Source organism: Mustela nigripes, chromosome 1, assembly GCF_022355385.1.
Source record: "Mustela nigripes isolate SB6536 chromosome 1, MUSNIG.SB6536, whole genome shotgun sequence".
NCBI classification, from domain to species: Eukaryota; Metazoa; Chordata; class Mammalia; order Carnivora; family Mustelidae; genus Mustela; species Mustela nigripes.
The window spans coordinates 39067921-39093899 of NC_081557.1; the positions used below are offsets into that span (position 1 = coordinate 39067921).

At 46.5% G+C, this 25979-nt stretch overlaps 1 long non-coding RNA gene across 1 annotated transcript; it reads left to right on the forward strand.

The window, feature by feature from the left end:
* The first annotated feature begins 6714 nt into the window (after positions 1 to 6714).
* On the forward strand, positions 6715 to 9480 carry LOC132010900 (uncharacterized). The gene is made up of 2 exons (XR_009402304.1): positions 6715 to 6897; positions 9197 to 9480. It is a non-coding gene; the product is annotated as an uncharacterized LOC132010900 (long non-coding RNA).
* The last annotated feature ends 16499 nt before the right edge of the window (positions 9481 to 25979 follow it).

A 25979-nucleotide genomic window follows, 5' to 3' on the forward strand; every position in this document is an offset into this window, starting at 1 on the left:
ACCACACGACGACCAAGTACTGGAATGCTGCATCTACAGGCCCAGGAATGCCAAGAGTATCAGGCAAACCACCAGAAACTAGGAAGAGGCAAGGAAGGAGTCCTCTACAGCCTTTGAAGGGAGCAGAGCCCTGCTGACACCTTGACTTCAGACTTTTAGCCTATGAGACAATACATTTCTGCTGCTTTAAGACACCCAGCGTGAGACACTTTGTTTCAGTGGCCCTATGGAACTTAAAATGGCCAACCATGGTAATCCCACCCTCTTAGCCCAATCCTGGCCAAGCAGCAATAAGGGAAAGACTGCTGGGCTGTTTCTGAGAAAGGTTGTTTTTCCCTCTGCTTGTGCCTGGATATGACTCCGGGAATTGCTGTAGCCACCATACTGTGAGCCTCAAGAGTAAAGTCTTCACAGAGGAAGGCGGAGAGTTCATACAAAGGAGCTGGGATGGATGACCTGTTGAGCTGCCATTTCAGCCCTGCCGGAGCGTGCCTGCTCTCTGCACACTGATAGGTGAGATGGTGCAGTTCCCTGAGGTTTAAGACAGAAGGTGAAGCAAAGGGGCACCTGGGTAGCTCAGTCGGTTGAGCCTCTGTCTCTTGATTTTGGCTCAGGTAATGATCTCGGTGTCATGGGATTGAGCCCCGTGTCAGGCTCTGTGCTCAGTGCAGAGTCTGCTTGAGGATTCGCTCTGTCCCTCTCCTTCTGCCCCTCCGACTTGTGCTCCCTCTCTCTCAAAAAAATTAATAAATCTTAAAAAACAAACAAACAAACAAAAGGTGAAGCAAAGTCTCCTTGCTGACACAAGTGTCCTCCATGTGGGGATCGACTGTCACATGTGCTCAGCACTTCTCCCTGCCACCTCCTCATGCTGACTGAGGCTCCAGCCTTCTTCCATCTGCTGTTCTGCATCTCAGCACTGACTGTGGGAGATCATTTGCAAAGATGGCTGTAAGAACTCCTCCTAGCTGTGCACTTCCCAATCGGACTTCGCTGTCCCGCCAGTACAAGGTGCTGTTTATGTTCCCATCCCTTAAATCCAGGCTTGGCCATACGACCTGCCCTGCCCTGCCCTGCCCTGCCCAGTGGGAAATCAGCACATGAGACACAAGTGGAGATTTCCAAAACACTTGTAAAGTAGAGCTTGCTCTTTGGGCCACAGCTGGAAGCCTGGGGCCATGATGCAAATGGGCCTGACTGAGCTAGCCTTCTGAAAAGGCCAAGTGGAGGAGCACTGAGGCTCTCCAGCCAACAGTCAGAACTAATTGCCAGCTCTGTGCGTAAAGCTTTCTCAGATCATCCAACTTTAGTCAACTGCCCATAACTGCAGCCACATGAATGACCCCAGGTGAGACCAGCAGAAGCTCCACTGAACCAAGCACAGCTGGAATTGCTGACCCATTGAGCCATGAGCAAATACAATGGCTATTGTTTTAAGCATCTAAGTTTCAGGGTGGTTTGTTACATAGCAATAGCTAACTGATGCACTGGCAGACGATTCCCAGTCCGGCACAATCCTCTCCGGCTCACTCCCAGGCCAGGCGTGTGGTAAGCCACTATGGATACAATCAAGAGAAAGAACGGACCTGGTCTCTGCTCTCTTATGATATTAGCACATGCCAGGCCCTGTGCCAAAGGAAGTAGATGTGTCAACCCAGATGAGAGTATTAGCTATCACTACTCTCCTCCTGCTGAGGAGACCAAATATCAGAAAGGAAAGAAGTTGCCAGTGGCAGCACACTGTATTTTCCACAGATGGCTGCAACAGTGTCTGCCCTCTGATATCCTCTATTAGATATCCTCTACTAGAGGACCCTGGCATCCTCCCATCAAGTGGCAGAACCTTATTGTCTTCTTGAATCCAGGGAGGCCTGTGATTTGATTATAAACTAATAGCAGCAGGAGTGATGCTGCATGACTTCCAAGGTAAGATCATAAAAGATGCTACAGATTCTACTTTATGAGCTGGGGCACTTGCCTTTGAAGTCCTGAGCTTTTGTACAAGGTTGCCCTGCTCTGAGGAATCCTAGGACACACGGCGAGGCCCTATGCAGGTGTTCCGGCTGACAGCTCCCACCGAGAACCCAGCTGACAGGCAGCCCATATCAAACTCCCAATGATTCTAGCCCCCAAATGTGTTGGTATCCTAGCCTTTGAATCTGCTCCCTTGAGGCCCAGAAATTACAAATCAGAGACAAGCTGTCCTCACTTCGCCCTGTCCAAAGCACAGAATGCAAGCGCATAATACAATGATAGTTTTACATCATGGAGTTTTGCGGTAGTTTGTTCCACAACAATAATAATGAGGCACATAAGGTCACACAGCTGGATAGCAGGAAGGGGAATGAGGTTAGACTTTGAACCCTGGCAGTGTGACTCCAGAGCCTGAGCTCTTAACCACCACCCCTTCTACTTCCACGAACCTTTCACTGCCATGCTCCTCTGCTTCCTCCCAAAAACAGAAGCTCAGTTCCCGACACTACCTCACCCCCAACTCAAAGAGAAAGGAGAACAGGAAAAGGCTTGCTTCTCACTCTGCTGCTTCTAGGCCACCACTGCCCACTTGGAAGCCCGGTCCCTTTCTTACCTTGGTTCCATGACAATACTCTCCCAACCTTGAGCTTTCCTTGATGACCTCAGTTCCTACTTCAGAAGTTTACTTTGCTCCCCATCAAACATCATGTGAAAATGCACCTACTATAGGTCAGGCACATGGTAGGGAGCCAAAGTAGAATGAGTTCTGTGTTCATTTCCTATTGTTCTTTAAGACACCGCCACACACTTAGTGGCTTGAAACAATACAAATGTATTATCTCGATGTCTTAGAGATCAGAAACCTACAGTAGGCTTCACTGGGCTAAAATCAAGGTGTTCCCAGGGCTTCTTTCCTTCTAGAGGGCCTAGGGGAGAGTCCCTTCCTTCTCCAGCTTCTAGAGACTGCCTATATTCCAGGCTTCATAGCCCCTCCCTCCATCTTCAAAGCCAGTGGTACAGCCTCTTCAAATCTCTCTGACTCTCTCCTGACTCTCTCTTTCACTTACTTATAAGGACCCTTGGGATCACACGGGCTCCATCAGGTTGTCTGGGAAAATCTCCCCATATCAAGATTCTTAATCATATCTGCAAAGCCCCTTCTGCATGTAAGGTAACGTACTCCCAGGTTCTGGGGACTAGGACATGGACATCTTTAGGAGGTCATCATTCCGCCTGCCAAGAGCTCTTTCATGGACCTCACATTTGGGTGAGGTTATACATTGATAGCAGCAACTTCCACTTCTCACCAATTATTCAGCTTTTTTTCCTACTAGACACATACATCCTTTCCTTGTATTCATGTATGATGAACATGTGGCTGAGTTCTAGCCAATGGGGTATAAGCGTAAGTGATAAAGTGATGGGCACAACCATAGGCCTGCCCTATACAAACCCATTTACAGGGCTGGCCACAGAACTCCCAAAAGGCTCCACTTTTCCCATCCATGAGCTAAGTGAAGAGGATTTCAAAGACCCAGAAGAAGATGGAGCTACTTGGGGGAAGACACCAGGGTTCCTCAATGACTGTGGAACAGTACCCCTGCTGACCCACACTGGATTCTCACATAAATTAAGACACTGACATTTAGGATTATTTGTTACAGCACTTGCCTACACTGACAATATACAAGCATAGAAATGTACTTTAAAAGAATTTGTATAAATGTATTATATAAATTTTATAAGGAATTCAATTTTATAAATAAATATAACATTAACTTATTGCAGTAAGTTGATCTTAACATGGACTCTATACGAACAAGAAGATTACTTGATAAGCAAAAACAAAATCAGGGATTAGAAGAAAGAAACTGGGGTGCCTGGGTGGCTCAGTGGGTTAAGCCGCTGCCTTTGGCTCAGGTCATGATCTCGGGGTCCTGGGATCGAGTTCCGCATCAGGCTCTCTGCTCAGCAGGGAGCCTGCTTCCTCCTCTCTCTCTCTGCCTGCCTCTCTGCCTATTTGTGATCTCTCTCTGTCAAATAAATAAATAAAATCTTTAAAAAAAAAAAAAAGAAGAAAGAAACTGGACTTATTTCTGTTTTGTATGGACTGCACAATATTGAGGAATCCTTATTAAAACACATAACTGCAAATGGTAACAAGTATATTTTAACCCAGTGTAATCTCCAGAAACTTCAATAAACAGAGATTACCAGAAAAGCTTGGCTTCTGAGACCAGCACAGAAGCTAGTTAACTTGGCAACACAAGTTAATTTGTGGGGAAACTTTGACATTGATTCATATATACGATGTTCACTTTCAAAAGGAGAAAAGACAATTTACCCAAAACCCTGCAGGACCAATAAAACCAAAACCAGGCAGACAAGAACAACAAGAGCCCAGTGATCAAACAACTAGAGCTAGGAATTTCATGGGCTGAGAAGCAGGGTGTGTGTGTGTGTGTGTGGGCACCACGCGCGTGCACATGAATATGCACATGATGGGGAGTCAGAGGAAGGGGTGGTCAATAAGATCCTGTGGTCTTGGAAATGTGACCTATTTTCCAAAATGGCCCTTCTGGGCAAATGACTAAAGGATCCCACATCTAGAGGACCATGTGACTGGCCAGAATAAAACTTAGGGTTCCTGCAATTATCCATGAACAGAGCCTGGGGGCCCCCAGCCCTGGTTCCATAAACACTGCAAGAGAACTTGGAGAGAACCTGCAACCCCAGAGCAGTTTCTTACCTGTGATACATTATGGGACATTGGATGCAAAGTGAGTCTTGAGGAACCCCAATCATCAGGATTGGGTACAAAGAGAGTCCTGAGGAACCCCTATTCCCTGTGGCACAAAAAGACATGGAAGATTCTGGAAGCCCAGCCAAGAAGTGGCCCCACTGTGATGCCCAGGATTGCAGAAGAAGGCAGCTTGTCCCAGACTGGCCTGGGCTGCTCACACCAGGAAGGACCCACTGAGAAAAGGACACTCTCATTGACCAAGCACAATTCTGTGCCAAGCTCTCTGCCCTGCTCTTTAAATATAGTTCAGTTGAAGAACAGTCCTGTGTGGTAGGCCCTTTTAATCCCCACTTTAGTGATGGGGGATGGAGACTCAGCAAGATTAGAAAGTCAGCCCCAAGAGCACACTGCCGGCCTTTCATGGCACATGGCATCCAAGTGGAGCCTGGTCCATATGCTCAGACACCTGCTGGAGGATTCCAGCTGCACACCACAACTGTCAGATCCCATTCCTCTTGACCTGGAGGCTCTGACTGAAATAGACCAGAAGAGGGAGGCACAGTGACCCTCAGTGCCACAATTAAAGCTATAAATGTTACCAGGGGCGAAAACGCTGACCTTGGCTGGCAGTGAGCGAAGCAGGGAGCTGCAAAGCCAGGGTACACAGTGTGCACAACGGGGTACTCACCCCCAGCCCCCGGGGCAGCAGGAACATGTGCTCCCCTCTTCCTTAACTCATGGGCCTCAGATTTCATAGGCTCGGTAACACAGATCTGCCGGAACAGCACAAGGGCCCTCAGAACACTTTGAACCACTCATTGTTTATACAACAGTAACTGCTACGAGCTCCCCGGGGCTCATCACCGTGTGACTGCCCATGTTGGAGGTGGGGAGACTGAAGCACCAACAGGTTTGCTTCTAAATCAGGATTCAGAAACTAGTGAGAGCTGGTAAACTGAGGGTCCTTGTCCCCAAGTATGTTCATCAGATATGTGATACACTGATTGTGGGCACCAATTAATAGCAATAGTAGTGGTCAGCATCTCTCAGATAACATCTGAATGCACCTCTGTGTGGGGCCCTGCCTTACCTGTGGAGCAGGTGAGCAGAGGGAGTCCGGATATCGGGGGCGGGGGGGGGTGGTGAACTGGTGGTAGAAAGGGCTCTCACCAACTCCTCCCACCTCGTGGCTCTCCTGCTGAAACAGATACCTCACCTGCCCAGACTAGGCCTTCTCTCTTCCATGGGACAGAATATGCACGCTTTTCATAAGCCCTAACCAGCCCGTTAAAGTTTTTGTTCGTTGTGTGTTTGATCTGGGACAGTGTGTGATTGGAAGCCGCCTTTTCTAAGTGATGTTGACCATTCCCTGAATCCCAACCAGGGTTCTGGGGATGTTGAACCTCTGTTCTTTTCCTTAATAAAGCTGTTGCCCAAAACCCTTTCCTCCGTGTAAAATATGTCAAGCTATGATTTTCAGAATGACAATGAAATGCATACACTTGCACTGAGAAATGAGTTGGGGGCATCTTATGAGACTGGAGATTGATTGAGAATGTGGAATTTTCTATAAAACTCTAATTATGGTACTTTATCATTTAAAAATGTTTAAAAATAAGTAGTATTTACACACAATTGGCTCTTCCTAGGCCCTTCATTTTTATTGCTGAATGTTTTATTTAGAAATATCCTATCCTTCAAGAAGGAGATGGGGCTGCTGGAAGAGGAAGGGTGAGAGAGGGAGCCAGCACCGACCTGGCTGCAGCCGACCCAGAACACGTGTGAACGAGTGAGTGGACATGGGGATGAACAAAATGATCTGTGATTCATGCTTCCCTCTGTTCCTTGTCACCTATGGGACAGCAGCCAGAAATCTTGTGTACTTCACCCAAATGCCCCCCTGCTCAGGCCTCAGGCCTATCTCGAGGGACCAGGGACAAGCCCGAGGCCCAGCCCAGAGCAGTGGCTGATGGGAGCCAGATACCACAATACAGCCTCTGGCCCTTCCCCTCCTGGGCACCTGCTGGCTTCTCAAGCCCCTCCATGTAGTTCCCTGCAGGGCTCCTCAGAGCACCCCACCAAGAGTCAGAGTGGGGACCTACACCTGGGACCAGAAGGACCATGTCTACCAACAGAAGGAGGGCAGTCAGGATGGGCCTATCAAGCTGGTCAGCAGTGTGGTGAGTCTGCCCCAAGCTTGAGGGAGTTGAGCGAATGGGGGCAGAGTGCCAGCCAGCTTCCTGACATACCTGCGCACTTTGCTTTATCTCCTGACCAGGCAAAAAAAATGGGGCTGAACTTTGACTTGTCAATTAAATTATAAGAATAATAAGAAAATTGTCCATTTTCAAATGCTCTAGCCCTTCACCTCAGATTCTGGTAGCATCTCCTAGCGGTCTGAGCCCCCTTCCTTCCCTATCCCTCCCCGAGATAAGCACTGCCCATGAAGGACAGAAGGCTGGTCCCCTTCTCCTCTGGTGGGTGGGACCACATGGTGCACACTGCCTTCAGCACTATACCCTTCACCCTGGTCCTAAGAGTTATGGGATGATGAAATCAGTAGAACCATTTGGCAACCCCAAATCCAAGGGCCCCTTCTTTTGGATTCTGTTCCCTGGAAATTTGGGGCAAAGCAGAATGAAAACTGGTTAAAAGCATCAATATTCAGTTAGACCCACTAACTGTTTTCCTACCTAAAAACCTGGAGCATGAAGACATGATCTGAATGTTTGTTGGGGGAGGAGGGTCTCAAATTCTGCAAACTGCCAAGTAAACCTAACTTACTAAGGATGCACCAGAGCTCTTCAGAGGAGGGTAACTAAGATGGCACTGACATGTGAGGGACAGGCACAAGAAAGAGAAATGCTCATCTCAGAAAGCATGTGGGTGGCCACTGTTTTCAAACCTCTAGACTCCAGCTCCAGTGGGGGAAAGGAGTGTGCTTATTCAGAGAAGCCCTACAAGGGAGGACAGTGAAAGGTCACATGGAAGTAGATGGCAAGCTGAGGAAGAGCCAACAGTCAAGTAAGATAGTGAGTTCCCCACCCTTAGAAGTATCCAAATACCCATTCATTCATGAACACATAGGTATTAAGGTCCAGCAATAACTTGAGTGTCAAACAGACAAGGTTCCTGCTGTCAGGAAGTTTATGTTTTAGTGAGGAAGACAAGTAACAAAACAACTAAAAAAAAAAAAAGCCAAAAATATATATTCAATAGAGATAAGATTATGCAATAAATAAATAATTCAATAAATAGGGTTATGGGAGAGCGTGTGGCAGATGTCACCTTTGCACTAGGTAGTACGGGTGAATACTGAGCAGAAGCAGAATGGCCTCTTAGCAAGAAAGGTGCTAAAGGAGCACCGGGGGTAGGGGAGAGGGGCTTTGAAAGTTCTTCCATTTTGAGCCCATGACCTTACATAATGCTACATGCCCGTTCATTCACTAAAGACTACTGTGTGACTCCTCCCCCGAGGGAACCCTAAAACCAAGCCCCTCTGGGTACATGGCTAGAGCCAGTGGTTCCAAGCACAGTGGGGTGGTAGCTTTCCCTGTCCCCCACCTGCTACCTCCTCACATTCTGCCTGCTTCCCAGGCTTGATTACATAATTGCTAGGCCAGGATTTAGAGCCAGCACAGCATGAGCTTGTAAATCTTCTCTCACATCATGAAATGCCAGCAATTTCACAGCCAGGGATTCCTGTTCTCATAAAGTCCCCACACCAGCAGACTTGCATCTAAAAGTGTCCTGTGGGCTGATGAATTGATGTTGGAGCTGCTCCGGAGCCAAACACAGGGGCAGGCAGCCTCTGCCACCTGCTCGGCGACTCTGAAGTCCCCAGAAGCGAAGGTCATGATTATCAGGCCAGGTTGCTGGGGCTCTGCCAGCAAAGCGACCCTCAAACACAGTTCCCTGAGGAGTAGAGGAACGGAAATGGTGGCCTCACCCTGGGAACTGAAGCCACACTTGTATTCCAGACTATTTGAGGGGGAAAATGTCGTTCTAAGCAATATGCACAATTGTAATCCATACGAGACACATCCACTTACATTTAAATTTGCCAGTGATCTTCAACCTTGGCTCCCATTAGAATGACCTGTAGAGTTTTTTTACAAGACAGCCTTCCAGAGGGCTGGGCAAGAGGGGGAGCAGTTCCACCCATGGATATTCCAACCCAGTAGAGTCCAGAATCTAGAAAGGAGCTCCTACGTTTGTATGTTCCACAGGTAAAGAGTCGCTACCTACTTTATTAGAAAAATAGAAAATGAGCAAGAAGGACATTGTGGCAGCCTTCCAAGACACCTCCTGATATTTATGTGTTTGTGTAATCCCCTCCCCTCTAGAGGGTGCTGGACCTGGTGACTCACCTCTATGAACAGAACAAGGCACAAAATGATGGAATGTCACTTCCAAGACCAGGTTACATAAAGACTGTGACTTCTATTTGAGCACCTGCTCTCTTTCTCTTGCCCTCAGGGAAGCCAGCTGCCTGGTTGCCAGTCACCCTCTGGAGAGCCCCATATGGCAAGGAACTGACACCTCCAACCTGTAGCAAGCGAGGACTTGAGGCCTGACAACAGCCACATGAGGAAGCTTGGAAACACCTTCTCTCCCAGTCGGGTCTTAGGATGACTGCTGCCCCATTGACACCCAGACCACAGCCTTGCCAGTGATTCTGAGATGAAAGCACCCAGAAAAGTACTCCCAGATTCCTGATCCATTGAAACTCTGAGATAATAAATGTGAACTGTTTTAAGCTATTATGTTTTGGGGATAGTTTATTATATAGCAATAGGTAACCAATATGGACATATGTAATAGAACATTAATAGTGGTTTATCTCCCACCAGCTGAATCATGAGTGATCTCAATTTTCTTCCATTTGCTTATCTCTATTTTTTTTATATTACCACAGGCTATATTCAAAATGAAAAAAAAAATCAATTTCGAATTATATTTTTAAAAAAACTTCTAGAGGAAAACACAGGAGAATATCTTTGTGACCTTACATTAGGCAAAGCTTTCTGAAACAAGTCACCAAAAAGGGTAACCCTCCCCCAAAACTGGACTTTATCAAAATGAAAAACACTTATTCTTCAATAAACATCATTAAAGAAATATGAACAACAAGCCCCAGGCTGGGAGAAAAGATTTCCAAATCATGTATCTAATAAAGGACACATTACCACAATATATGAAAAATAACAAGACACATAACCCCATTTAAAAATGAGCAAAAGATTTGACTAGACATTTCTCCAAAGAAGAGACACAAATAGCTGATAAGCATAAGAAAAGATGCTCAGCATCATTAGTCATTAGGAAAGTGAGAATCCAAATCACAGAGAGATACCAATACACACCTATTAGAAGGGCTCTAGAACTGAAATGGCAAGTGTTGACAAGGATGGGAAACAAGTGCGACCTTCATACACTGCTGATGGGAATGTGACACATGGCAGCTACTTTGGAAACACTATGGCAGTTTTTTAAAAAATTAAATATAAACTTGCCTTATGACCCACTCCTAGGTATCTACCCAAAAGAAATGCAAACACGTCCACACAAAGACTTGTAGGCAAATATTCAAAGCAAAAACTGGGAAAAGTCCAGATTTCCATCGATAGGTGAATGGATAAACACAACGTGGTACATCCATATGACACTATTCAGCTACAAAAAGGAACTATGTCCCGATTCATGCTACATCAATGGACCACAAATACAGTATCCTAAGTGAAAGAAATGACACAAAAACTATGTATTGTGTGATTCTGTTTATATGAAATGTCAGAAAAGGGAAATCCATAGAGATAGATCAGCATTGTCTGGGGCTGGAATGGAAGTCTGACAGCAAAGGAAAGGGAAGACATGTTCTGGGGTGATAAATATGTTCTAAAACTGACCCACAGGGATGGTTGCAAGACTGCATACATTCACTAAAAATTACTGAATTATATTCTCACAGCGGGTGGATTTTATGTTGTGTAAATCACACTCCAATAAAGCTGTAAAAAAAGTTATGCTTGTAACCTTGGACCCAGGAAGTTCGTGTCAAGGGCATAATCAGAAATGTACACAAAGATATATCAAGTATGCTCATAACAGTGTTTTACGTTAATGAAAAACTAGAAGCAATCTGAATGCATAGTGACAGATAATAAATGATTATTAAGGGGTAATCTGCCTAGCAGGGTGCAGCTGTTGAGAATGGTATTCACAAAGAATTTCTGACAACCTGGGGAAATGCTTAGGCTACAAAGAATTCATATTTTTTTTTTAAATACAGTTGAATTTGTTCCAGGAATGTATGTGTCTATACACATAACATAACCAGATGCATATAATTTTTCCCCCCTCTGGACATCTAGAAAGAGTAAAGTTGGTAATTAAGCAAGTAATTTTTGTTTTCTTTGTCCTTTATGTTTTCTGATTTTTTTTTTTTTCAAAAAATGTGTATTCATTTTAAAATCTAGAAAAAAAAATTTCAAAGATCTCATCTAGGGGTGCCTGGGTGGCTCAGTAGATTAAGCCCTCTGACTTGGGCTCAGGTCGTGATCCCAGGGTCCTGGGATCGAGCCCCACGTCGGGCTCTCTGCTCAGTGGGGAGCCTGCTTCCCTTCCTCTCTCTCTGCCTGCTTGGGATCTCTGTCAAATAAATAAATAAATAAATAAAATCTTTAAAAAAAAAAAAAAAACCCTCATCTAAAGAAAGCAATGGCAGGCCTTTCTTCTCCTGGTCAGAGAAGGGGCTGTGGTTTCCTGAGTGAGGGGAACACCCTGACCTCAGTAAATGATGCAGAGGGCCTATCAGGTGCTGCAGAGAGAAGGGGCAGTGAGCACCCCTGGAAACAGCTGTCTAAGTCCATTCATCGCCACTGGGACTCATTGGTCTTACAACAGGGCCAGACCTAAGGCAAGAACACCTCATTAGCCAAGAGGAGCAGGGGCTCCTATCAAGGAGTGGTCCCCCAGGGACTGGTTTCTGTGTCACTGCAGGTGACAGGCAGGGAAGGTAGCAATGACCTTAGAAACAGATGCATGAAACTTCATGGAAACTGCTGGACACACACCATATGATTTCACTCAAACATGGAACTTAAGAAACAAAACAAACACCGTGGAAAATACAGAGAGGCAAACCAAGAAGCAGACTCTTAACTATAGAGAACAAACTGATGGTCACCAGTGGGGAGGTGATGAGGATTAAGGAGGGCACTTGTGATAAGCACCAGGTGTTATCAATTACTGTATGTACACCTGAAACTAATATTACACTGTGTGCTAACTGTAATTTAAATAAAAACTTAACCAAAAAAAGAAAAACTTCAAAAAAACCTGCTAGAAACCCAGTTCTCTAAGTTGGGAATCATGGGGACAGCCTAAACACCAAGGAGAAGAGAGCAGGGTTTGAGTCCTGGCTCTGCTACGGACACCATGCTCTATGGAGTCTGAGATAAGCTACACATCTCCAAAGAATCTGTTTCCCCACCTGCAAAGTGGGAGACAATTAGACTATCTATTTCCAAAATGGAAATCTACATCATTGGTTAATAAAATTCAAGGAATAAAAGGGGTACATTCATGCCCTAGGGCCACCAAAACAAATTATCACAACCTGGGTGACTTAAAACAAAGAAACTGATTCTCTGGACTTATGGAGGCTAAATCAACACCTTGAGGTTTTTGAGGAGCCTCAGTCAACACCTTGAGGCTAAAATCAAGGTGTTGGTGGGACCATGTCCTCTCTAAAGGCTCAAAGAAAGACCTCATCTGGCTTGTTCACAGCAGAATCCCCAAAGACAGAATAGTAACTGGTTCATGCTCAACAAAAATTTACACAGGTAACAAACAGGTTAATAATTCAGAGGACAGTGGATTATGTTTTATTTTATGATAACCTTTTTATTCCCAAAGTAAATGTGACATATATTCATTTTATAAAATGCCAAAAACACAGATAAACAGAAAGCTTAAAAGGTGTCAGAATCACCCCTTTTACAGATAAACCACCAACCACTAATTGCATCAAGCTATCCAATATTTATACAGTAACTTTTAAACGTCATACTGTAAACACAGTGTTGCGACTTGATTTTTACACTTCACATTTTATGAGTATCTTTCTGAATCATTACAGATAGTCCCTCACCTACCATGGATGACATCCCAATACACCTTTCCTAAGTTGAAATACTCTTAAGTCAAAATGCAGGCACACGTCAGAGATACCGTAGGTTCAGTTCCAGAGCACTGCAGTAAAGTGAGCATCACAGTAAAGGGAGTTGAATAACTGTTTTGATTGTCCTGTTTGATTCTACTATACTGTGGCTTATTAGTAAGCAACAGCACTATGTGTGTGTGTGGCAGGGGAACTCAGCAGATATCTTAGTTTAAAAATACTTTCTTGCTAAAAAAAAAAAAAATTTTTTTTTGTCATTTGAGCTTCCTGCGAGTCATCATCTTTTTGCTCGTGGAAGGTCTTGTCCCTATGTGGATGGCTGCTGACTGATCAGGTGGTACCTGCTGAAGGTTGGGGTGACTGTGACAATTTCTTAAAATAAGACAACAATGACGTTTGCTCCATCCAGTGACTTCTTCCCACAAACCATTTCTCTGTGGCGTGAGACGCTATGGGATAGTATTTCACCCACCATGAATTTCTCAAAATTAAGGAGTCAATCCTCTCAAACTCTGCTTCTGCTTTATGAACTCAGTTTATGTCATATTCTAAATCATCTGTTGTCACTTCAACCATCTTCATAGCCCCTGCAGGAGCAAATTCCATCTCAAGAAAGCCTTTTCTTCTTCTTAGGAAGCAACTCGTCATCCATGACAGTTTTATCCTGAGACTGTAGCAATTCAGTCCCATCTTCAGGCTCTACTTCTCATTCTTGCTCTCTTGCTTTTCCACCAATCTGCAGTTATCTCCTCCACTAAAGTCTCTCCTCAAATGCCATCCATGCCAGTCAAAATCAGCTTCTTCCAAACTCTTGTTGATGTGGATATTATGACTTCTTTATTATTTATTATTATTATATTGACTTCCATTACTAATGGCATCTAGAATGGTGAGTCCTTTCCAGAGGTTTCCAGTTGATGTTGCCTAAATCCATCAGTGGAATCACTATCTATGGCAGTTATAGCTGTACAACATGTTTCTTTTTTTTTTTTTAAGATTTTTATTTATTTATTTGACAGAGAGATCACAAGTAGGCAGAGAGAGAGAGGAGGAAGCAGGCTCCCTGCTGAGCAGAGAGCCCAATGCGGAGCTCGATCCCAGGACCCTGGGATCATGACTTGAGCTGAAGGCAGAGGCTTTAACCCACTGAGCCACCAGGAGCCCCATGTACAACATGTTTCTTAAATGAGACCTAAAAGTTGAAACTACTTCTTGATCAATGGGCTACTGAACAGATGCTGTATCAACAGTCATGAAAACAGTATTCATCTCGCTATCCATCTCCATCTGAGCTCTTGGGTGACCAGGTGCATTGTCAGGAGCAGCAATACTTTGAAAGGAAGTTTTTTTCTGAAGAGATCTCAAATACTGAAAATTCAGTGAGCTTAAAATATTCATAAGTCATGTTGCAAACAGATACGCTATCATGTAGACTTTGTTGTTCTCTTGGTTGAGCATAGGTGGAGTAGACTGGGCCTAATTCCTAAGGGTCCCAGATTTTCAGAATGTTCAATGACTTTAACTCAAAATTTTCAGAATGAGCAATGACTTTAACTCAAAATCATCAGCTGCATCTGACCCTAACAAGAAAGTCAATCTGTCCTTTGAAGCCAGGCATGGACTTCTCCTCTCTAGCTATGGAAGTCCTAGCTGACATCTTCTGCCAGGAGAAGGCTGTTTCATCTACACTGGAAGTCTGTTGTTTAGTGCCACCATCTTCGTGACTTATCTGAGATCTTCTGGATAACTCCCTGCAGCACCTGTATCAGCACTTGTTGCTTTACCTTGCACTTTTATGTTACAGAGATGACTTCTTTCCTTAAACCTCACGAACTAACCTCTGCTAACTTCAGACTTTTCTTCTGCAGCTTCCTCAGCACACACAGCCTTCTTTGTAGAATTAAAGAGATTAGGACTGTGCTCTGGATTAGGCTCTGCCTTAAGGGAATAGTCTGGCTAGTTCGATCCTCTATCTAGACCACTAAAACTTTCTCTGTATCAGCAGTGAGGCTGTTTCACTTTAGCGTTTGTACATTCCCTGGAGCAACACCTTGAATTTCCTTCAAGAACTTCTCTTTTGCATTCACAACCTAGCTTAACTGTTTGGTGCAAGAAGCCTCGCTTTTGGCCTCTCTCAGCTTTTGACATGCTTTCTTCACTAAGCTTAATCACTTCTAGTTTCAGATTTAAAGTGAGAGACTTGAACATTTAGAGGCCACTGTATGGTTATTAATTGGCCTAATTTCAATACTGTTGCGTCTCGAGGAATAGGGAGGCCTGAGGAAAGAGATACAGATCAGGGGGAATGGCCAGTTGATGGAGCATACACAGCATACACAGCATTTGGAACATACACAGCATTTAAGTTCACCACCTTATAGTATGCAACTCATAGCGCCCCAAAACAGTTACAACAGTAACATCAAAGATCACTGATCACAGATCACTATAACACATAATGAAAAGTGGCGCGCCTGGGTGGCTCAGTCAGTCAAGTGTCTGCCTTTGGCTCAGGTCATGATCCCAAGTCCTGAGATCAAGCCCCATGTCAGGCTCCTGCTCAGCGGCGCGTCTGCTTCTCCCTCTGTCCCCCACCCATGTCCTTCTGTTTATTCTCTTGCTCTCAATAATTTTAAAAAATAAAATAATTAAAAAGTTTGAAATATTGTGAGAGTTACTAAAATGCGAAGCACAGACAAGAAGTGAGCAAATACTGTTGGAAAACATCACAGATGTGCCCCATGCAGGATTGCCACAGACCTTCCATTTGTAAAAAACCACGCTGTCTGCAAAGTGCAATGAAGCAAAGCACAATAAAGAGATAGGCCTGTACACCTATCACAGCTTAGCCTGGCCTACCTTCAGTGTGCTCAGAACATTAGCCTACAGTTGGACAAAACCATCTAACACAAAGCCTATTTTATAGTGAAGTGTCAACCCGGCATCCTATAGTAAATACTGTACCCAAAGTGAGAAACAGAATAGCTGTAGAATGAAAGAAAGGTTTTGAGTGTTTCAGTTGTCTACCCTCATGATGCCACTGCCCAGCACCATGAGAGGATCGTACCACATCTCACCAGCTCAGGAAAAGATCAAAATTCAAAGTATGTTTCTTACTGAATGTGTGTCACTTTCGCACCACTGTAAAATTTAAAAATTGTCAGTCAAGCCATTGTAAGTCGGGGACCACCTATACATAATATTCAAGCGTATCAATTTTCTTCATTGTCTGATTGGATAACCAACTGAAATATTTTTTTTAATTTTTATATATTTATCAGAGAGAGAGAGGGGAAGAGAGCGAGCACAGGCAGACAGAATGGCAGACAGAGGCAGAGGGAGAAGCAGGCTCCCTGCTGAGCAAGGAGCCCGATGTGGGACTTGATCCCAGAACGCTGGGATCATGACCTGAGCCGAAGGCAGCTGCTTAACCAACTGAGCCACCCAGGCGTCCCGGATGACCTATTGAAATATTAACCAAGATTCCCGTACCCTTCCGAACATCCTCTTTTTCTAGGACCCTTCACCCAATCATACAGCAGCTGAACGGAGCTGGTATCATGGCCTTAGGAAAGGAACAATGTAAGAAACACAGATGACATGAGAACTTTGAGCTGGCAGATTAAAGATGATGGCTCCCCTTAAGAGGCCAGGTCTATGTCCCCTCCTAGTGAAGCCAGGTGGGTTTTGTCATTCTACCAGTAGAATAAGGCAGAAGTGGTATTGTCCCAGTTGCAAGATCGAAAGACTTAAGAGGCTAACAGCTCCTATTTCCTGTTTCTGGAGCCAGGTCTCAGAGCCTCCATATGTGGGAATCCCTAAGTGCATGGAAAAGCCCTGGAGAATGAGACTTCACATGAAGAGAGCGTGTGAGGCCGTGGAGTGCCCTTGCACCAGACACGTGCGTGAAGAGGCCCCATGAAAGGCCCGCTTTACCCCTGCCAATCCCTACTCAAATTCCTAACCCACAAGACTGGGCCAAAGAACAAAATATAAGTGCTAGATTTAGCAAATAAAATTAGAGGACATCCAGTTAAATCTGCAGTTCAGACCGACAACAAACAAGTTTTTAGTATAAGTATGTCCCCAATATTGCATGAGATATACTCGTATTTTAAAAAATACACTGTTTACCTAAAATTCAAATTTAACTGGGATTAAGTTTTTATAGGTATAGTATTTGAAGATAAATTTTAAGTTTTTAGCATTTAAAGATAAAATACATATAGGTGAAATATTCATCATGGTTTACCTGGCAATCCTAGACCCAAATAAAATGTCTATGTCTTAAACCACTCACTGATGGGATAGTTTTTTATTTAACAATAGACAACCAGAAGAACAGGAACAGAAAAGAATCTGAGATGGATAATAAACAGATGTGGAGCTGTATAGTTGCTAGACAGAGCTGTTTTTCTCACCCTTGAAAGCAAAACAAACAAAAAATAACTTCTTTGATGGGACAAAGAGAGAAATAGCAGGGCTCAGCCAGGAAGAGAGGCTCCTGCATACTTTGTCCCCTCCTTCTCCAAAGCAGAGTCCCTTTGTGTAGAGGTGGGAGAGGGAAAGGACACTGTCACACACAGATGTTGTAGGGACTGATATCAGAAAGCAGAGGGAAATAGCCTTTGCTTTCACTGTAGCCAAGGTCATTCGAGTGATGCCCTTGCCCTTACCTCTGAGAGGGCATGGGATCACTGTCACAGAGCCAGTGGACTCAGAGGCACTTGGGATGGAGAAGCTGGTGTAGACAAGTGACCCAGTGGTGAGGAGGCAACCTCCCACCGCTTCACTGCAACCCCCACCACCCCATCCTGCAACCAATATCTGGCACTACACACTGTCCCAGGCCCTAGAAAAGGGTCGAGGCAGCCCCCGTACTTACGGGGATTAATTTCCCTCATTCAGTGAGAGGAGTCTAAAATAAAACTCATTTCAGGCAATGGAAATAATGAAATGTCTGTTTCTAGCCCATCTAAGATTAAAATCTCCCCATTACACTCATAAATCATTCTATACTGTGCTACTGTTGACATATTCAAATTGGAAAAACCTATGTTTTTGCACATTAGTACTAAACACCCCTCCACTCCCTTCCATATGCCATATTCAGGTTTTCACCAGTCAGCTGAAGACCATTTCTAGCAGTTGCCCAGGCATTGCCATGTAGGTTAATGAAGAGCATGAATTCTGGAGCAAGACTGCCAACATTTGCTGCCAAATGGCTGTGTGTCCTTAAGCAAATTACTTAACCACTCTGGGCCTCCATTTCCTTACCCATAAACTACCAATACAGTAATAACACCAACCCCACACCACTGCCATGAGGATAAAGTAAACACACGTATGTCTTGTGTTAGCCACTGTTGTTATTCCTTGTACTTACTTGGAGATGGCATTTAATACTTACTATTTTATAAAAACCCACGGAAAGTAGAAATGTTGATGTAGTAATCAACAAACTGTGATGAAGATCAGAAATCATGTTGGAAGTCTTCATTCTTCAATGAGCACCCTCTGGTCTGGCTTGCCACCTGAAGGTTCCATTGTTAAAGAACAAGATTCAGGGAAAACATACAAAATCTAGAGACATACCAAAACAAACCCAATGAGTGTCTCACCATATCTCCTCAGCATTTCCCATTTCCATGTACTCCAACCTGTCTTTCCATCTACCTGCATTCAAACTGTCGTCTCAGGTGTTACTTTGGGGGAAACCCAAACTAAGACACATATTATTCAAGACTGTGTCTTAGTAAGCATATTCCATGATTCGATATGTTTTTAAATTAAGGAAGGATATTAACATCTCTCATAACTTTAAGAGCCATTGTTAGTTTTTCAAAACAAGCTATTGTCCAAGTTTTAAACGTGACATTTGGATGGATTTCTGGGAACAGTCTTATGTGTGAAAGTCGAGGACCATCTGTGATTCAGTCACTCCTTCTCTTGATGGACTTTTGGGTTATTTTCAACTACTGCTAGCGCAAACATCGTTTCAACTAACATCTTCGGCAAAATCTGTGCACACATCTTTGATTCTCTCTTAAGCACAAATTCCCAAGAATGGGGTCACTGTGTCAAAAGGATACCCATCCATCCATATGGCCGAACTGCTCCCCAGAAAGGCTGTCCCACTTTAGACTCCACCCCTTCCCTAGGTCCTAGTTTTCTCAACTCCGTTTTCTGCTCATCCATGGCTGAGCAAACACCGCCTTTGTGCCTGGCTGAGGACTGTGAAAGGCAGTGAGCTCAGATACAGCAGACCCCAGGCAGGGGCAGAGTGCTGGGTCCAGCCTCAGGGTTAGGTGAGTAGTAAGAGTTAAGAGTCCAAGTCAAGGCTGACCCAGGGAGCAGGACCTCCCTGCTAAACAAGTGAAATTTTATACAGGGACATAAATGGTGAGGCCTCACCACACAGATCGTGGGGTAAAGGCTGCAACTCTGTGAGCCAGGGCAGCGCCTGGATGGCCCCTATGACACCTTCATGCAAATTACGAAAGGGTGCCTCTTCTTCAGGTTATAAAAGAAAGGTCAAGTTAGTATAGTCCCACCTAACCTAACATAGCTCTGCCTGCTATGCAGCAGCCCCAACTCCAAGTGCACACACACCACAGGGGCACACCTGCAGCCAACAGAACACACGGTCCCCTCGCTTCCCCTCCCCACCCACCCTGGTGAGGTGAGGTAATCATGTCAAGTTCAAAGTCTCAGGGGCCTGGGAATCAGGCATCAGAGGCCATCAAGCATCAAAGGCCATCAACAAGACCACAAAGGGCAGCTGGAGGGCAAGCAATAGTGGATGCAAACATGTATGCAGAGTTTATGCTCGGGCCCAAGTGCCATTGCGAATTTAGGTCAAAGACAGCTCTCCCCGCCCCTACCTACCTACCTACCTACCTACCCAGGGTCTCTCACTCACATAAATCAATCTACCAAGTGGATGATGGCCTTTGGGTGAATTCCTGAACACAGGCCACCAGGCACCATTCCCTCAAAAGTCTATAGCTGAGTAGCTCAGTGGGTTAAGCTGCTGCCTTCGGCTCAGGTCGTGATCTCAGGGTCCTGGGATCGAGTCCCACATCGGGCTCTCTGCTCAGCAGGGAGCCTGCTTCTCTCTCTCTCTCTCTCTCTCTGCCTGCTTCTCTGCCTACTTGTGATCTCTCTCTGTCAAATAAATAGATAAAATCTTTAAAAAAAAAAATTACATTAAAAAAAAGTCTACAGCTGAGTAGCAAACCCCACCTGGCGGTAGGTTGCAGGTCCTCAAGACCCGCTCAGTGTCCGCTCCAGATGGACCCGACGTCAGGGACTCGTGCAGGGCGGAGCGGCAGACCCAGAATTCAACCCAACCTTCGGCCATCTCCTGAGATCGTTCTCTGGGCTCACACCTGCCAATTAAAGGCCTTAAAGATGAAAGAGGGAGGCTTCGGGAAGCAGCTGCGCAAGAGGAAAGGCAAGCCACGCGGCGTGTTCCACCTTCCCAAAGCAAAGAGTTCTCGGCCCGGCTGGTGTTCCTTCAGGAGCATCCTCGCCGGAAGCGTCTTGGCCGCAAAACGAATTTGCCGTAAGGCAATTCTGCCGTAAAAGATAAAATAGCGACAGCTGAAAGAGGGACGTTTGAAAGGTCATGATGAAACACGAAAAAGTTGATAAAATTATTCGTTTCCTCCTTCATCAGGAGAGGAGGCAGTTTCCCAAATCCTAGGATAAGCACTTGTCACCCGAGCACCGTACTGTGCTGTGAAACCTCCCACCGGGCGGCTGGTCCTGGGCGCGTGGACGAAAGGCTGAGGTTCTGGCCCATTTGTGACCGAGCTGTGCTGTCGTGGGGCCTGGGGTGTCCTCTCTTCCGGGACAGTGTAGCTTGCAGTCTGGCCTTCCACTGTTCACGCGTCCGGGGAGCTTGTCACGGGACTTTCTAGCAAGTGGCCTATGAGGCTGTGAGCATCCACCGTTTGAAGACCAGCCTCTGCTCTGGTCAGGGTACAGACCGCTGTGAAGGCCAGCGGGGATTTACAGTCATTCCCCTTCCCCGGGCAGGGGGACAGCCCCAAGACCCCCCAGCGCCTGAAGCCGCCGATGCGACCCCAACCCTAGACAGACTGTTGTTTTTTTCTTTTTCCCCAAACATACCCACCTAGAATAAGTTGAATTCATAAGTGCAGCACAGTAAGAGATTAACAATTACTAAGCATAAAATAAAACAGTTAAAACAACACGCTGTAATAAGTTATGTGAGTGTATCCCTCTCAACATAGCTTATTGTCCTGCACTCACCCTTCTTCCTGCAGTCACGGGAGAGGATAAAACGCTTCCGTGAGGACAGGAATGACGGGAATGTCCTAGGCACCGTGGCCCGCTGGGCTGCCATTGACCTGGCCGCACGTCAGGAGGGCCATCCGCTTCCACACACCATGGTTGGCAGCGGGTAACAGAAACCCCAGAGCGAAATGAGGCCGAGGAGGGTCTACCCAAACATAAAAGTGAGAACTGTGTCCATGGAGAAATAAAACCCAGCTGACAACCAGCTTCTCTGCATGAGCTCTGCCGAAGGCCGTGGGTTCATCAGTGGAGGGATGTAACTAGCCAGGCCATTATTTTATCTTTTACTGCAAAACAGCATTAAGGTCAATTAGTTATGTAGTGAAAATGCCTGCGGCAAAGATGTGTACCGCAAAATTACCCAGAACCGATTCTGGGTGCTGCTCATTATGCTCTATCAAGAGCTTATACTACAAAAACATGGAGGGGGCTCACAGAGACGACCCCCTGGCCCAGCTTCTGCTCACGATTGACTCGGACAAATCCCACATTTTCATCATTCTCAGCGCCTCGCCAGCAGGCCCCCCGGAGAGCCAGCTAACCGCCCCAGACTTCCGGCAGCAGCCCCACCCTCTCCTGCACCCTGCCTGCACCTCTCCTGCACCCTCCCCACCCAGAGTCCCGAACCCCAAAGCCCCAGCTGTGCCTCCCACCAAAGCCTAGAAGCACTGGCCCAGAGCAGCCCTTGCGCTTCAGCCACACAGAGGGGCATGACGGGTGGAGGTGCCCATGGCTGGGGGAACGGCAGCCTGACAAGCTCCCTCCACCCTGTCCTGCCCCCTTCTCCCTGCAGTTATGTCTGTGCTCAGCCGCTGGCTCACCACTCCAGAGAAAGAAGAGGAAATGCCCATCCCACACACCATGTTTATTTCCTTATTTACTTCCTTCCTATCGGCTCCCCCTAGATGAATATAAGCTCCATGAGGAAGGATTTATGTTCTCATCCTATGGCTGCTATAACAAATTCCCACAAACTTAGCAGCTTAAAACAACACAGATTTATTATCCTACAGTTCTGGAAGGCAGAGAGCTCACTGGGCTAAAATCAGGGGCAGAGCCGCATTCTTTTCTGGAAGCTTCAGGGGAGAATCAGCTCCTTCCCCTTTCCAGCTTCTACAGGCCACCCACACTCCTTGGCTGGTGGCCCTCTTCCATCATCAAAGCCCGAAATCCCATCGCTCTGACCTCTGCTTGGCCCTCACATGTCTGACTCCGCCTCTCTTGTCTTGCTCTTGTACTTAGAAGGACCCTCATGATTATGTTGAGCCTCCTGCCCCCTCCCACCCTGTTCCCCAAGATAATCTATCTTCTGGACAGCTGATTTGCAACCTTAAACCCTCCCCCTCCCCCTGACGTGTAGCACAGCCCATGCACCTGGTCCAGGATTAGAACATGGATGTCCAGGGGGTGGGATAGACATCATTCCACCTATAGAGTTCGTCTCTTCTCACCACTGTATTCCCAGGGCCAGAACAGTATCTGACACATAGCCGACCCTCCATAAATACGTGCTGAATGAATAAGTGAATGCGTGCATGAATAAATCACTAAGAATAATATTTAATTTATAAATAAACATCTAATCATGCATATGAAGTGCCGGGCACTTTTCACAATGCCTTATGTGTATTAACTTATCGGATCTCCAACAGCTCCATGAAGTACATTTTTATTATTACCCAGTAGCCTTCTACAGATGAGGAAATTAAGGCATAGGCAGGCAGGTGGCCCTAGTCTCCCCAGCGAGTTAAGGGGTGAAGCCAGGATGTAATCTCAGATTTACTGAGCTTTATTGTGTCACCGGCCCTGGCTGGGCACATTACATTTATGATCTCATTTCATGCTTACAAGAGGCCGTGAGGAAAACAGGCAGAGAATGAAGTCACCCACTCGGCTGAGGGATTCTTAGGGGTTCTGTGGGGCAGTGGATTGCATGTTGCTTCTTCAGCCTCCTTTGATGCCAATCAGATCAGTACCCTGTGCCCCTAAAAGGACTGTGGGTGCTCATGTCCCCACCACGATGCAGGGCTCCTGCCTTGTACTCTATAAAACTAGGGCCCAGGCCCCAGCAGGCCTGTAGCAGACCCTGAACTTCACCAGTCATGGCTGCTCTGTCTTCTGGAAGCCTGTTCTCCTTCAAGGAACAGGAGCCTGTTTCATACCTCATCCAGAGCTGAAGTTGCATTGCCCGGTCCCCTGATGATGCCTCTGGGGATCCCCCTAGCTGGGCCCCACACCTGTTTTGCATGGGCCGGAGCTGTTTACTCTGCCTGCTGGCCCCTGTCACTGGCCCCCGTGATCGGTTGCTCCTCCACAGTCACTTTTTTTTTTAACTTTTTTTTTTTTAAGATTTTATTATTTATTTGACAGACAGAGATCACAAGCAGGCAGAGAGGCAGCAGAGAGAGAGGAGGAAGCAGGCTCCCTGCCAAGCAGAGAGCCCGACGTGGGGCTCGATCCCAGGACCCTGGGACCACTACCTGAGCCGAAGGCAGAGGCTTTAACCCACTGAGCCACCCAGGCACCCTCACAGTCACTTTTGATTTATCCTGCCGGCCTGCTCTTCAACACCATGAGCACACAGGCCGACAGGAAACCCCCAGACCTGGGCCTTAGCCTCCCCCTCCCCTCTCTCCTGCAGGGAGAACACTGCTTGCACAAGGAGACAGCACTACCCCCTTGCTTGCACCTTAACCCGCAGTCAAAGCCAAGGAGAGTGAAACTCACCCGTGCCTGCCAGCACAGTGGGGCAGCGCATTTTCTATTCCTGCCAGCACATTTTTCTAGGCCAATGTCAGATCAGGGAAATCCAATACCACATGTCCCAACTTTTTATTTGAAAATGGAGAAGTTGCTTTCCAAAATAAATAGTGTTTACAAGCAAAGGCTGGAGAAGGCTCCATCAGCAATGGATTTGGTGCTCAGGCAGGACAGATTCTTCCTGGCTTGGTTGCCGTGAACCCAATTGGTATTGGGTTCACGGCAGCCAGCTCCAGCCCTAGGAGAGGCCGGACTGGGGAGAGAACACGTGTGTGTGCACATGTGTGTTAGTGTGTAACCTACCTGTGTGCGTCCACGTGCATTTGCCTACATAAGCACATGCGTGTTTCTTTAAGGGTATGATTAGCATGATTCTGGGTATGATTAGCATGCATGTGTAAATTGGGGGGCTACGCCCCTGTACTTGTGCTTGTAGGTAAACAGGCCTGTGCTTCAATGGAAAGATGCTCCCGCCTGGTGAATGTGTACCCAGCCCTGCATCTCAGAGCCCGGCCGGAGTCACCTCCCTCCTCTCCTCGCTGCTACCTCCAGCCTCAGCCCTCCTCCTGTTCTTTTTCTCAGCTGAGCTGGGGCTCTGATTTGAATGTGCTGCGAATGCATTTCCTCCATCCTGCTCCCTCCCGCTGCCCACCCACTGCCCACTGCCACCTGGACTACTCGTACGAGCCAACAGAGTGTCCTTTCTGGGGAACAGGTTAGGATCCAGCAATTTGAGCTCCGGGTATGCGGACAGCTCTCAGTTAAAGGTCTCTGGTGTCACATCACACTACAGTCACCTTGACTTCAGAATCTCCTTCCCCAGACCCTCCTACCCAGGGCCGCCAGCTCAACCGGCTCCAGGCCCTGCCTGTTTCCCAGTGCCGAGCCCCACTTGCCTGGCAACCACCTGCTTCATCAAACTCAAGCCACTCAGCCAAGCTTCCGAGAGCGGAGGGATTTTCTTGGCAAACCTTCCTGGCTCCCCCTCCAGAAAAGCCTCAGCTCGGCAGCCCCCGGCACACATGTAAGCCCGGGCAGGGCCGCTCCCTCACCCACCTCTGCGTCTGCCCTCTCTCATGCTGTTCCTCTGGCCCAGCACCGCCCTCCCATGCCACCCATCTGCCATTGGCTGTACACATCCCACACTACACTACTCTGCAGACCACATCTGTTCGCCACCCACCCCCACCATGAAGCCTCTCCCGTGAACCTCCTGGCCCGACACACGCTGTCCTGTGTATTGTCTCAGAATGGTTTTCAGGTTGCTTCACGCACTTATCTTGCCCTCCCACCTAGATTGCAATCTCTTTCTAGAATTAAGCCCTGTGCTTCCTTTGAATAAACTGTGGAACCCGACACAGGTCCAAACACAGGAGAGACCAGAGATAAGGGCTTGTGTGGGAGAGCAGCTGAAAGAAGACAGAGCTAGAGTCGCGGATGGCCAGCCCTAAAGCTGCGTGCCAGGCGCTGTGTCTGCTGACTCACTGCCCACCTCATGTAATCCTCCTGGAAACCAGGGGAGCAGGGGAATACAGTCCTCATTTCACAGATGAGAAAACAGACTGAGTGAGGCCCAGTGACTTCTCTGAGGACGCAAAACTAGTCAATGGCAAAGTCAGGGGTTGATTCTAGGTGGGTCTGATTTCATTTCTCTGTTCCCGTACAACAGGCGCAGCGACGGAAGGACGTGCGCTAGAGTCAAGAGCTTTCTGAAATTCTAGAGTACACCCACTGCAGGAGAGGTGAGAGAAAGCTCTAGATTCATGCTATCCAACAGAACTTCCTGCAATGATGGAAAACTTCACCCCGGTGCTATCTGATGTGGGAGCTGCTAGCTGGAGTGGCCACCGAGTACCTGGAAAGTGGCTAGTGTGGACTGTGCTTTTTATTTTATTGTAACTCATTTTATTTTATTTAAGATTTCATTTATTTATTTGACAGAGATCACAAGTAGGCAGAGAGGCAGACAGAGAGAGAGAGAGAGAGAGAGAG